The following is a 14,858-nucleotide window of genomic DNA, read 5'->3' as shown; positions in this document are numbered from 1 at the left end:
CAGAAATCCACATTATAAAATCCCCAGTGAAATGTCCAGCTGGACCAGGAATGACGAAGTGGTGGTTTACTGTCCCCACCACGGCCCCCACAGTTCATCATAATCCTTCTGTCTTTTAGATTTCCCACATACGCAGTGAAGAAATATGATTTAATTCCTTAGAATCAAATAAACAGCAATATTAAGTTCTTTATCACAGTTGGAAAAGGCAAGAGAAGGATTTCACTTTGAGAAATGTGTTTCCATATACTGTGATTTCCAGCATTTAGCTAATCTATTTCTTAATATGGCTATGCTATTCGCAAATTGTTTTTTGAATCTATATCACAGGTTGGCAAATACATGCAAGCTCTTCTATGATAATTATGTTTTACTAGGAAGAACGCACACACATAAATACTTAAAAACTTGAAATATGTGAGGTATTCCAATGTGTATGGGAGAAATGAATTGCCAGACATCATGATGGATGGTTCATCAGGTAAAGGCATTGCTTCCAAGCCTGAAGACCTAATTCCAACCTTGAAAACCACATGGTGGAAGGAGAGAGTGAATTTCTAAAACTTATCCTGTAACTAGAGGTGGGGGGGGCAGTAAGAGAGGGAGAGAGAATTAATAAATGTGATTGAGTTTTAGAAAAAAAAACTATTATCTTTTTCAGACTCACTGAGAGATATCCAGTCTAGAGACATGAAGGATACTTCACAGGCAATGAAGGCTAATTGGATTTCTAGATGTTATATGCCAGGCAACTTTAAAGAAACCTGCAGGTGGCAGAGTTTGGAGCAGAAGCAATGGCACTGAAAAAGAAAATATCCTCCAAACAAGGAAGCCTTTGTATCTAGCCAAAGTTCCTGTTTTCAACTCTCTTAGTTAGCATTCCTATTGCTGTGAAGAGCCATCATAACCACTGCAACTCTTATAAAGGAAAACATTTAATTGGAGTGGCCTATGGTTTCAGAGGTTTAGTCCATTATCTTCATGGTGGGACATGGTGAAATGTAGGCAGACATGGTGCTGGAGTTCTCCACCTTGATCCACTGGCAATAGGAAGTGAACTGAGTCTGCTTTGAGTGTATCTTGAGCATAGGAGACCTCAAAGCCCACCCTGACTGTGACACTCTTCCTCCAACAAGGCCACATCTACTCCAACAAAGCTACATCTTCATAATAGTGACTCCTATGAACTTTGGGGTCAATTACATTCAAAGTACTACATGTCTAAGAAGGAAAAGTACTATTTCTGGCAAGGTCATTTGCTATAGAGTACCTAGAAATGAGGTCCAGTGTCTAGAAGACAGCACTGGGAACAGAGAAGGCCACCACAGTCTCTAACCTCAAGGGAAAGGCTGCTTAAGTGCATGAGGCTCAGCACAACTAGCAGAGATCTCCAAGGTCTGCAAATGAGCTTGAAAATAGTTCATCAATCATGGATAAAGCCAGGAGTGGGAATTAGAAGCCAGGATGTACCTGATGGCTTTTTCTCTAGTCTTCCCCTAGGTGGAAGAGTCTTTTCTTCCTTGTATCTGTTGTGTTCATGATTTTTTTTCTTAACAATCTCTGGCACCTTTTTCCTCTCCTCTTTTCTTTCCATATAACCACTATCTTTTCTGTTAAATTATATTAATTATTACTATTTCAAAGATTTATTTTAAATATACAATAAGGTTGGTAAGTTATATGGAAATAGAATAGGTTTTAATGAAGTTTAAAAAACCAAAGTTGCATCAATTTAAGCTTTTTAACTCATAATTTAGAAAAGATGTAAAATTAATGGACTTTTCTGACTACTCTAGAAAATCTACAGCAATTTGCAACTAAAACATTTTTTCCTACTTCAATTTAGATATCAAAAGTCATTTTGACAGATTTGTCCTGGAAAATTGATTTTTCTGCTTGCAGACCTTGGAGGGAGATTGCCCTGAAATTACCCTATGCCTTAGCATGTTGTACGACAAGATGATTATTAACACTGATTTCTTCCTTTGACCTCTATTTCTAACTTGACTCCCTATTTTATAGTTTGGATTTCCTTCTTTGAGGCAGACAAACAAACACTGAGTTACCAGTGGATATTTGAAGTATGTATATATAGTACGCTTTAAGTTTTAGAGATGAGTTCAAATTCAATTCATAAACAAGTATTGAATACATTTAAAGACCTATCCACAGGATGGGCACAAAAATATTTCAGCATTAGAGAAGTTGTGACAGGGGCTGGAGAGATGGCTCAGTGGTTAAGAGCACTGACTATTCTTCCAGAGGACCTGGGTTCAATTCCCAGCACCCACATGGCAGCTCACAAATATCTGAAGATCCACTTCCAGAGGATCTGATACTTCACACCAATGCACATAAAATAAAAGTTAAATTAACCATAAAAAATTAAAAAAAGAAGTTGTAACAATTTCTTATGAAAAATAGCATTGCTAACCTAGAAATTAGGATTACAGAATAGTAAGTTTCATGTACTTCTTTGAGGAAACTAATGGTGGGACTATCCAAAAGGGAGGACAATGTAAAACTATTCCTAAGGAATAGACACCGATTCTTGAAAGCTTTAAACCTGGAGCACATAGCTGGGTTTGGGGAGGTGGGGGATGGGACAGTGGTGGCACTCAGAAGGCAGAGTCATGTAGATTTATGAGTTTGAGACCAGCTTAATCTACAGAGTGAGTTCCAGGAGAGCCAGAGCAAGAATTAGGTGGCATAGAGCAAGTAAAAATAGAAAGCAAGTCTATAAAATGTCTTTTTTTTTTTTTTTGGTTTTTCGAGACAGGGTTTTCTCTGCAGCTTTTTTAGTGCCTGTCCTGGAACTAGCTCTTGTAGACCAGGCTGGCCTCGAACTCACAGAGATCCGCCTGCCTCTGCCTCCCAAGTGCTGGGATTAAGGCGTGCGCCACCACTGCCTGGCCTATAAAACGTCTTTTATCTCCAACAGAAAACTACATGATGACTTGGTTTAATTCTTTAATTATAACATTATTAAGTAAAGTTCAGAAAACCCCGTAATTTTTTTCTTACTGGTAGAGAGGCTGTAGCCTGACAATGTAAGTGCTCGTGGTGAATTAATCAAGAAATATGCAAGCAATAATAGTGTGCTAAAGATTTTATTTCAAGGGCACCCTCATTTTTCTGTCATGTCATTTCGATGGGATGCCGCTCTTGATGGTGACACATGGGGACACTGTGACCTGGCTGGCTTGCATGCCAACCCTATCCTGATTTGTGATGCACACATGCCTAAAAATAATCGATGGCACTAAATCTAATTAGTTGGATTTAAAATGCTAATGTTCTCAAGAAGTTCATGTTTCACACATCACTTCTAAGTAGAATCCACTACAGACGTGCAATAAAAAGAAGATATTTGAAAGAAAATGTCACAGCAAACAAAAGTATCTAGCGGCAGTGGATCCTTAAAAAGGTGTTATATTAATGTTGGTGTTATTCCTATGGGCATTGTTATAAAACTGTTTTAATGAATGATTTATAACTCTGTAATATAAATGGAATCATGGTAACAAAGGACAAATTATATTATTATTATAAGGTTTTGTCACTTAAACGCTAATATGCATTTCAACTTTTCAGTTGAAAAAATACTAAATAAGATATATTTATTATGTGGAATATGTAAAAAAAAATCATACAACTACTATTCATTTTGACATACTCAGATATTTTCTCCTTGCCACTAAAGGAAAGTATGGTCTTATCCTTTTTTCCCACATACCTAGTACCAAGGAAACAGGAGCACATTCTTTAATGCAATTTTAAGGGATGAAAAGTCTTAACCATCACTGCTGGCTCCTCTTGCGGGCTGACTTTTGGATTCCTTATAGCCTTGTAAGACAAGGATCCTAACATACATACAATTGGAGTCTCATGGAAGAAGAAATCAAAGAGAGCAATCTTGTAAAATATACAGGCAAAGAATGTTCCAAAATTGAAAAAGGATGGGTAGCCCAGAGTCAAGAAGTGCAATGGTTAGGCCTGGAGAGGTGGCCCAGAAACACCAATGTAAAGCTTGCTATGGTCCTACATGTGCCTGTAACCAGGCACTGAGTGTGCCTGTAAGTGTGACCCTGGAGTGTGTTCCTACCAACTTTCTAGTCTACTTTTAAACAACTCTTATGCAAGTCCCTAAGAAAGACAGAACCATTTTTCTCATATCTGTTGCATTTGTACAAAGTGAGGTCACGGACAGGACCACAGAAACTAAATCCAATCATTTATGTTCAGAACTGTTGGCTTAATCTTCCTACTCAAATCCCCTATCCATTTCTGTTTTCCATCTCAGTGAAATATATCCAATTTCTCTGTTAAGTGATTCAGAAATATAAAATTTTAGATTCCTTTTTTCTAAAATGCTTAAGTCTTACAGTGTTGCACAGATTTACAGATTTTCAGAGGCTTAATTTGTTCAAGTATCAAAAAACTTTTAAATGGTTAAAATGACAACATATGCTAGATTACAGAGAAATGTGAATTACACGTAGAAATTTGATGAAAATTCTCAGAATTCCTTTGTTGACATCACCACTTTAAAAACAGGATCCAGAATTATGCATGAGGATATAATTGTGAACACAAAGGATCCATACAATGTTTTGCATATCTCCTTCTATGTATTTCTATAAATATATTATTTACTAGAAACATTGATAAATTTCATTGCTTTACTCATTTTTACTTATAATTCTCTAATGGTTTGATTTATTTTTGATGAGCATCTGTTTTCAATTTAATAAAATGGTTTATTTAAAAAATAAGATACATACATATTTTTAAACCCCAATGTCTTCATCAGGGTTTCTATTGCTGTGAAGAGACACCATGACCACAGCAATACTTATAAAGGAAAATATTACTTATAATATAAGTAATATAAGTATTTATAATACTTATAAAGGAAAATTGAGGTGACTACTCACAGTTCAGAGGTTCAGTCCATTATCATCATGGTAGGACATAATGGTGTGCAGGCAGACATGGTGTTGGAGAAGAAACTGAGAGTCCCACATTGGGCAGGCAACAGGAAGTATTCTGAGTGTCACACTGAGCAAAACTTGAGCAAAAGAGACTTCAAAGCCTGCCCCCATAGTGACGTACTTCCTCCAACAAGGCCACATCTACTTCTACAAGGCCACACAAGGCCTAATAGTTTCACTGCCTTGAGGGGGCGCATTTTCTTTCAAACCACCATACCCAGTACTGATGAAATTTCTCAGGATATCTAACAACAAATATTATGAATGGGATCATGGTTGTGAATAAATTGCAGTAAATCACTGTTAGTGAAGGGACACTGGCCCACTTGAACACGTGGCTCTGGCAGGCCTTCTCCTTCTCCTCCATTCGCACTGCCTTGCTAAAAACCATTCGACTACATGCCTAAAGCTGGACACCAAGGTCTAGTCCCTAATTTCACCACTAATTCCTCCTCCTAAGGCTGACTACCAAAGGCCAGCAATCAGAAGCCGCCTTCAGTTCACCCAGTTAACACGCCCAGTTAAAATTAGATGCCTCATCCTAACACAGGGTTTCCCCCTTTCCCTTTATAAACGGCCATTTGTCTACATGCCACATCTGTCTCCTCTCTATCCAGAGGCAGCCCTTTGTCCCTCTGGGACAAATTATCCCTTTCTTTCATCTTCTTTTTTGTCCCCTTCTTCCTCATCCCCTATGTCCTCTACCACTACATCCTAGACCACTATAGACCTCTCCTTTCTCTCTTCTTAAGAATGACACATGCAAGGTCATTTGCTGCTGTTTTTCTGCCTGAGTCAGAAAGCAGACACTTTAACTTTTCTTCCCTGCTTAATAAAGGATCTCTCTATGAAAGCAGGTGTTTGGGTAGGGTTTGTGCCTAATCCAGGGTCTGAAAAGGAGCCTCCACTGTGCAGGAGTCCCCTTCAGTTAATGTATCAAGTAAGACTTTTCCTGGGGAGACATGACACCCTCAACTCTACTGACCTAGATAGGGAGCCCATAATAATAGTCCAAAGCCAAAATTGCGCCGAGGTTCAAACTGGTGACCCAGTGAGTTTATTAGGTTACTTACAGGAGTATGTGTGAGGAGTTACTGACTCAGAAGCAGTCTCGGTACCAAGACAACCACGGCGACACTACTGGCAACTCACAAAAGCTGGAGCTTTCTGAACAACATGCAAGCAGCTCAGCCGGTTGGAAAAAGCCGTCTGTGACTCAGCAGGAGAGTCTCTGCCCCAGCATCTATTTGCTGCATCGGTAGCCCTTGTGGAGGAGCCCTGTGACTCTCCTGTCTGGGAGAGGGTCCGCTTTCTCAGAGAGGTGAGGTTCGTTTACTTCCTAGGTTTGTTTACTTCTGGAGTTTGGGGGCCTCCTCTCTACTTTCTGGAGAGAATGTTTCATTGCTGAAGAATCTGCTCCACAACATAGTATCATCCATAATTCATGGTTGCTCATTCCAGTATACTGGTATCATACCGCTAATCACACATTCTGTACAATGTATTTACTGATAACAGGAAGTCCCAGCAAGAATAATCAACATTGTGGTTTTGGAAGTTCCTCGACATAGAAGTTGAAAGGGGTCTTGTGAAGAAAGATGGATCCAGATAGTTGTTATTTTGCCTCTGAACAACATGTACATTCTTCACCTGTGTAGGTACCATTTATCAATAAAGAAAATCTGTTAAAACAAAACGAAGCAAAACAAACAAATAAAAAATACTTTCTAACACAGTGGCTTTGCAAAACCTTCTCTGTGTCCTTTCCTAATGCTGCAGGGTCATCCCAAGCATGAGTATAATTAATTTTCCTTTATCATCTTTAGAAAATATGAAGTTGCCTGTTTTAAAGTCTAAATAAATATCATGGGGGAAAATGGACTGACAACCCATTTTCCTCATTGTAAAACGGCATGACACATTTATTTTACAAGAAGTTGTTACTGTTATTTTGAGTCTCCTAAGAATGGAGATAGCTCCCTCTGGCCTGTTCCCTTCAAGTTGGGTTCAAGAACTGATCATTCTACTATAAGCGTGCAGTCCACAGAGTTACATCTGACAGAATTACTTTATTGTAAAATACATAGAAATCTCCATCTCATTTATGCCTTTGAAAAACAGAGATTAGCACAAATCTTAATGCTGCCGCTTATCACTCTAATAAATGTACAGAGTGCACAAAGCATCGATGGATAGCTATCTAATAGAAATGCATCCTGATAGTGGGGATAACCACTAATCAAGCATAACCCAAAAGAGGCAGAAATGGCAAGAACTTTAGAATTAGCAGCTAGAGAAATCTTTGACAAAGTTTTATTTCCTTAAACCAAGTAGTATTACAGAAAACAATGTCATTGATCGCCTGATATCACTGTTCCCAAATTCAAAATGACAACATTATTTTTGCCAATAATCACAGATTTATGAGCCTTTTTCTTGAATTATAGAGGTAGATTTTTTTTGTTTATGAAAATGATAGAGTCAGACAGCTCAGATGATGTAATTTTGTATGGTCATTGCTGATGTTTCTGAGTCAGGAAACGTGCACCTGGAAATAAAACCATCAGTCAAGTTGGCCTTGAAGGTGGGCAGACTGTACACCATGGACACTCATTCCTTTAATCCTCCCAACACAATTTTTCTTAAAAGTAGCAAAACAAGTTGCAAGATGTATTTTTAATAAAAACTTGTTCCATATCATTTTTTTATCATGTTGTCTGTGAACCTATTCATCATGCATTTTCAAAGTGAGCTTATTTGCACAAAAATAAAAAACCTTGACTAACAAAAGCAGAAAATGTGAGTTCTTTCACAGTACACAGTCTCTGGAGTCTACATGTTATCCTTAAAGAAAGAGCATTAGACCAACTCTGAAGGGAGAGGAGAGAGGTGGGATAGGCCTTGGAAATAAAGAATACATATTCATGTCCCAACATAAATTAAAACCAGTGATAACCCAAATACGGGCATGCTTTTGTCTTTCTAGAATGCTCATTCATAATATCTTCAAGAATATTTTCATATATAATTTTTTACCTAAATAAAAATGTGAACCTAGGAGTTTTCAAAAGGACTGATAGTCACAGGTTAAGTTGAAAGCAAAATCACAGAGCTGGGGAATTCTATTCCATAATTCCCCTTTATTTAATCTTTTTTATACCAATCTCTCATCATGGTCAATCACTGAAGAAAGAGTCTTCAAGAAAGGGTAGAAAGAAGAAAAGGAGAAAGTTGAAGAAGAAAGACTGAGGTCTGAGAAAAAGTCAGGAAAGGGAGTTAAAAGAGGAGGTAAGAAATATTTTCTAACACAAGCTCTCTGTTGACGCAAAAATCCCAACATGCCAAATCAAAAGAAGCCAAATTAAAAGATATCCAGGTTTAATAGGACTCTTGTCCTCTTGGGTGGTCCCAAGGGGGACCGGGAGCAGTTTAAATAGACTGGGGGAGTGGTCCTGACTTCCTCTGGGGAAGGGTCAAGGTTTGGCAGGCTACCTCGAGGTGCAAGGGGCATAGGGGAGGGGCCTCCAAAGATGGAGGCCAAAGACCCAGATTTACAAGAAGGTCACCAGAAAGAAAAGAAGAGTGAGCTGTTGTGCAGGGATAAAAGACCTCTTTCTGGCTCACTCTTTATGCCTAAAAATTTAGCAATGCACATGGGCAAATGCAAACCAGATTCCACTTCCAGCTAGTTCCTGTGGTTTTGGTGGCTGTTTTAATGTTTTCAGTATAGTCTCACCTATCAATGCCAAATGAGCCAATATTCACTGAGTAAACAGTCCTACATGGAGAAACATGTTCTTGATCAAAAAGACTCTGATAGATTACTCTCTTTACTTTGAATGTTTCTGCCTGTGTGGGGGTGTATGTGTGTGAACTTATATATGTATGTATGTATATACATGTATGTTCATATGTGTGTATGAGTACATGTGCACATTATCTGCACACAGAGGCCAGAGTCGATGTCAGTGTTCTTTAATACTCACTGCTTTGTCTCTTGAGATGGGTCTCTTATTGGAGCTCACTGATTGATCTAGACTAGCTCCAAGCTTCTGCCTGTCCCTGCCTCCATAACATGGGAATTTAAGTGTGTACTGCTGGACACAGGGGTGTTATGAGTGTGAGGGTCCTCATGTGCACATACCAAGTGTTTCACTGACTGAGTCATTTCCTTGGCTCTTTGCCTTTTCTCAATAAGTATATCTGACACACATCTCTTCTTTCATAAATGCATAAATGCTTGTCAAGTATAAAAGGGTTGATCATCAAAACCTTTAATTCTTCAGGGACAACAATTGAAACCTAGTTGGAGATATTACCTAGTGGTTAAGGTCACTCACTTTGTAATCATGAGGACCAGAATTTGGGTCCTAGCACCAACATCACAAGCTGGGAATTCTGGACACACCTCTAATTCCAACTATGATCAGAGTGGAGATGGTGTGATTCCTTGAGCTTGCTGACTTCCAGCCTAGCCATGGAAACATGAGCCCCATGTTTATGGAGAGACCTTACCTCAAAGGAATAGATGCAGCCTGATAGAAGAAGACACTCAACATCCTTTTCCAGCTTCCATGTGCACCCAGGTGCACACATTCTCATATAACATGGACACACAAGTAAACACACAAATACACTGATAAAATAAAATCTTAAATGTTGAGCCTTTATTTAAAGGTTTATTGGTGTAGGAGGTCCTTCTGTCTTTGTGTTGCTTTCATTGGGTAATGAATAAAGAAACTGCTTGGCCTAATAGGGCAGAACTTAGGTAGGCAGAGAAGACAGAACTGAATTCTGGGAGGAAGAAAGCAGAGTCAAAGAGAGGAATGCCATGGAGCCACCAGAGAGAGACATGCTGAATCTTTCCCCAGTAAGCCACTGCCACATGGCGATATACAGATTAATAGAAATGAGTTAAATCAAGATGTGAGAGTTAGGCAATAAGAGGCTAGAACTAATGGGCCAAGCAGTGATTTAATTAATACAGTTTCTGTGTGGTTATTTTGGGGCTAAGCTAGCCAGGCAGCTGGCACAAACAAGCGGGCCCTCTCCATCCAACAGGTTTACTATGATCAATCACTTTTGGTCTTTCATATGCAGTTAATATATTATTTTGCTACCACATCAAAACAGTGAGGTTTTCTAATAGCTCCTGCAATGAGTTCATATGTGTCAACATTTTTGACTGATTGCAGTGCTGGTAACGGAACCAACACTGTCCCAAGAATGCCAGAATGCAGTAAAGATCACACCACTTTTAAACTTTCCTCAATCATATCTATAGTTTGGATCCATGCTCTGCAGTATTTCCAGAGAGGAGATGAAGCAGCACTGTAATTACTTTCTAGAGCAATCACATGTGTACCCGGGAGCAGTTTCCACTGATTTACAGTTCAGACGTTTAACTCTAAAGCTCACTATGTGGCCCCTTTACTTAATTTTTATTTATTTTTTCGTGGTGTCCATCACATAATGCACAGTATATCTGGCATCAGTCACTTGCTATTTTGAGGATGTAACAGCTATGCGGAGAAACCTTTGTCTTCACATTAGTAATCACTTTTGAGACTTAGACTGTTTGTTTTAATTATTAATTTCACCAAGAACCTTCTGCTATTGTTATTTTTTATGAAGAAATGACAGATATTTTCATAGCTAATTTTAATATTTCTATGTTAAACATCTCAGGTCATTGGGAGCCAAGACTCACGAGATTCAAATATAATTCCTGAACCAAAGATTTTGCCCAACAAAAATATGCAGCATAGAATTAAAACAATAAAGGACTAAAGTAAGGATTGCAAACTAAATGTGATACCCATCACCCCAGCAGGAGGATCCCAAGTTATAGTCCTATCTGAGAAACACTGGGAGATTCTGTACCAAAAGACAAACAAATAACTGTTAGAAAGGGGATAAATATCATAATAATAAAGCCAGATATCCACAGTGAAGGGTCTGAGTTAACAACTTAGCTTTGTTATCATCACCAGCACTCAGTGGAAAAGCCAGACAAGGCCACCAATGAGTACAAGCCCATCATTGTGCACAGAGATGATGGTGAGCAGACACAAAGGGATGGCTGGGGCTTGCTGACTACCTCCTCAGCTCCAGGTTTGGTGAGAGACCATTAGTATGGGACTGGTGCAGAATAATAGGACAGGGAACCACATGCCTTCCACATGTGCATGGGTGTGTGCCCCTGTACACACATGTAGATGCAAACTCTTTTTAAAGTTCAAAAGTGTAGTAATAAAGCCACACATGCTAACTTGAACGAGTGATGCCTCTGTATGCTCATATGCTTGGTCTCTAGTAGTGGAACTATGTGGGAAAGATTAGGGGGCATGGCCTTGTTGGAGAAGGTGTGTCTTTGAGTTTTCCATAACCTGTTTCAGGCCCAATCTCATGTTCTCTTTGCCTCCAGTTTCTGGATCACACGAGTTCTCAGATATTGCTTCAGAACCTGGCCTGCCTGCTTGCTGCCATGCTTCTTGCTATGATGACCATATACTAACTCTCTGAAACTATACGCAAGCTCTCAATTAAATGCTTTCTTTCAAAAGTTGCCTTGGTCGTGGTGTCTGCTCCCAGCAATAGACTGGTAACTAAGACACCTTCTGTGTTTAGAAACAAATTATAAGAAATAAGCTTACAGCAAGAGAAGTTACATTGGAAATGAGAAAAAATAACTTCTGAGTTAAAAATAAAGCAGGATTTTTAGAGAGATTTATTTCCACCAAAGGCAATTTTTAAAGAAAGAAATCAATACCCTAATAAAGCAGGTGGAAAACTATTGTTTCTGTTTTGCTACAAATGGTGAAACTTCAGGTCATGGGATTAATTCCTTAAGTCACAGTTTCCGGAGCTAATTCACAGAACCAAATCTTCTCACTCACAATATGGGCTCATTTTGGTCAATATAATTTTCACTTGTACAAAATAAGCTGATATCCATATGAATATATGTAAAATATTTATGGACATTTTAAATTCTTCATATACAACATTAGCTATAAAATACAAGCATTGAGAAATTCCTTAAGTGTTTCCACATACTTAATTTCAACTCTACAACTAGAAGAGACTAAACATGTCCACTATCTACACATTTTGCTTTTATTTGGGAGAGAAAAATATATTTATTAAGATTAAAACAAAAAGTAACAGTCATACCTTATTCTTTTAAAACATTTGATTTCCCCCCTAAGTGTACTTGAGTTTAATTCACATGGAGACATTTCTTTTGAGTTAAGTAAGAATTAAGTAAGATAAGGAACACATCCAGATATACAGGCTGGTGAAAGAAGCCCCGACTAGAGTGAATTTCTTCAAAATTCTTCTTCATTGTCTGGACCCATCATTCAGCTGCCCCAGTCCCAGACAAACTCTGGGTGCCTCAACATTCTGCATCTCTGTCTAGAATTTTTCTCTCTCTTTTGTTTTTGTGTTAGTCATGATAAATCTAAGTAATCTGACATCTGCCTCAATATTATCAGGAACGGGTTGAATTACAAATTCATATCTCTGTTATCCATTCTTGCTAGATTATAGGCAACCACTTCTGCCAGTATTGCTCTGCATATTTTGTGGATTTTGTCAAGTTATTGAATATGAATATTGGAATCTTATATTGTAATTTACTCCTATTATTTATTCTGTACTGTATATACAATTTAAAGACGCATGGAATTTTTATAGCATTTATAGCACCAATCTTTTGATAAAAATAAACACATAATAATAATAATGGGTACATTATTATTGAAAGAACACAGACTGGAGCCAGAATGCCTGCTGCCATCAGGTCCCTCTTGTCCCACTGACAAGCTGTGTTCTTTGCACATAAGTTTCCTCATGTGGGAAATGAAGGTAAAACAATAATGCCTTGGGTAATGGGCTGCTGTCAGCAGTAAGTGAGTCAGTGCTGGTTAAGGTGCTCTGAGAAGGCAAATCCGGTGTAACTACTCATCAAGGAAAATAAGGTTTCAACCAGGGGCTGATAAGCATCATCAACACGTCCCAATTTGTCTCAGTTGGTTTTGTGAACTATTGCAGAGTTTCAGTGGAAAAATAATGGAAAGAATTCTAAGAATATAAAAATAGTTTCTATGACAAAGCCCATTAAATTACTCCCAGGATCATCAGGTAGCAAGTAGCCCATAAAGATGCTGCACTCACTTATGTTCCCTTTCCTTGTAAGCGGGCTCACACTAAAGGGGTCGTCAACGCTGACTCAGAATGAATAAACAATAAAGTGCATCTAACAAAGGTAAAATTTCATGAATATAAGAATTGCTTAAACAAACTCTTTTCCAAGAACTTTTAAAAACACACTTTGAATGCTTTATCTTTTAATACTATACTTTAGTTTATCTATGGATGAAATACCCCAAATTGAGAACTTTATGTAACTAATTTAATTTTACAGAGCTACAGTTTTTTTCAAACACCTGACTATCCAAAGGATAGTTGGATTATATATTTGCAACAATAGCACATGATCAGGGCAGTATTGTCCTTTGTGCTGCATGTCTGTACTGAATGAGCATGAACAGATGAGAGCAAATTAAGAAAAATATGTAAGTGGTTCATAAATGTTGGATTTTAGTAGCACGTGGCATGCAATCGAACGTTTTAGTAAGAAAGAAGTCGTATAATTTAGTCGATATACAAGTCTGGTGGTCTGGATAGGATTTAGGAATTGAAAATGCAAGTTAATTTCCTAATAGGAAGTGAACATGATTTTGCTGATTTACAAGCATAGCAGACACCTCGTTCCTTTAACTTTCTTCAAAATTCTGGTCCCTGCCACCTACCTGTCTTTGGGGTTCTATTGCTGTGATGAAACACCATGACCAAGCTGGGGAGAGAAGGGTTTGTTTTGACTTTCACTTTAGTATTGCTGTTCATCGCTGAAGGAATTCAGGACAGAAACTCAAATAGGGTGGAACCGCAGAGTCAGGAGCTGAAGCAGAGGCCATGGAGGGGAGATGCTTACTGGTTTGCTTCCAACAGCTTGCTCAACCCACCTTTTTAGATAATCCAGGACCAACAGCCCAGGGATGGCACCTTCACCAGGGGCTGGACCCTCCCCCACTGATAACTAGTTGAGAAAATGCCTTAAAGTTGGATTTCATTTGGAGGTATTTGCTCAACCAAGGCTCCTTCCTCTGATGACTCTAACTTATATCAAGTTGACACACAAAACCAGTCAGTATGCTACCTTACTTTGAATGTTTGAGTACTGCAACCAGGTTAATTTTCTGCCCTTTCTAGATTAAATATATGTATATATTTTTCTACATAGTCACCAGGTTGAATTATAAATTAAGACAGGTGTCCAGCTTAAAAACTTCCAAAGACTTATAAAATAGAGACAATATAAAATTGGGAATAAGTCTTTGACAGACACCAAAAGCCCTCACCCCATGTCATTCCCCTCCCCCAGCTGCCCAGTAATTATATCACTTTGCAATACAATGTGTCAAGTTAGCTTTTAAAATGAGCTTTAAGGCATCTGTGGATTATGAAACAATAGAATTTTAGAGTATTCTTGGCATCTCATTTCCTCCAAAATGACACTGCTTGCTGTAATTATCTCACATGTCTAGAAAGTAGAAAGAATATTTTTAGAAGAGAGAGTTATTCATCTTGTTGCCTAAGATGTGCCTTCAGCCTCTGGCAAGTTAGCTATAACAAATAGACCCTTTCCCCACTGAAGGTCCTATGGGTTGAACATAGGCTCCGAGTTTTGCTTGTGTACTTCAAAGTCGAGTGCACCCACTATGTAGAAAAGGGGAAAAAAAAGGAAAGAAAGAAATGACATAGTTAGTCCTACCTGTTCTCCCCATGAACCTTACC

Source organism: Arvicola amphibius, chromosome 5 (genome assembly GCF_903992535.2).
Source record: "Arvicola amphibius chromosome 5, mArvAmp1.2, whole genome shotgun sequence".
Classification (NCBI taxonomy): domain Eukaryota; kingdom Metazoa; phylum Chordata; class Mammalia; order Rodentia; family Cricetidae; genus Arvicola; species Arvicola amphibius.
This window is presented reverse-complemented; position numbering follows the sequence as displayed.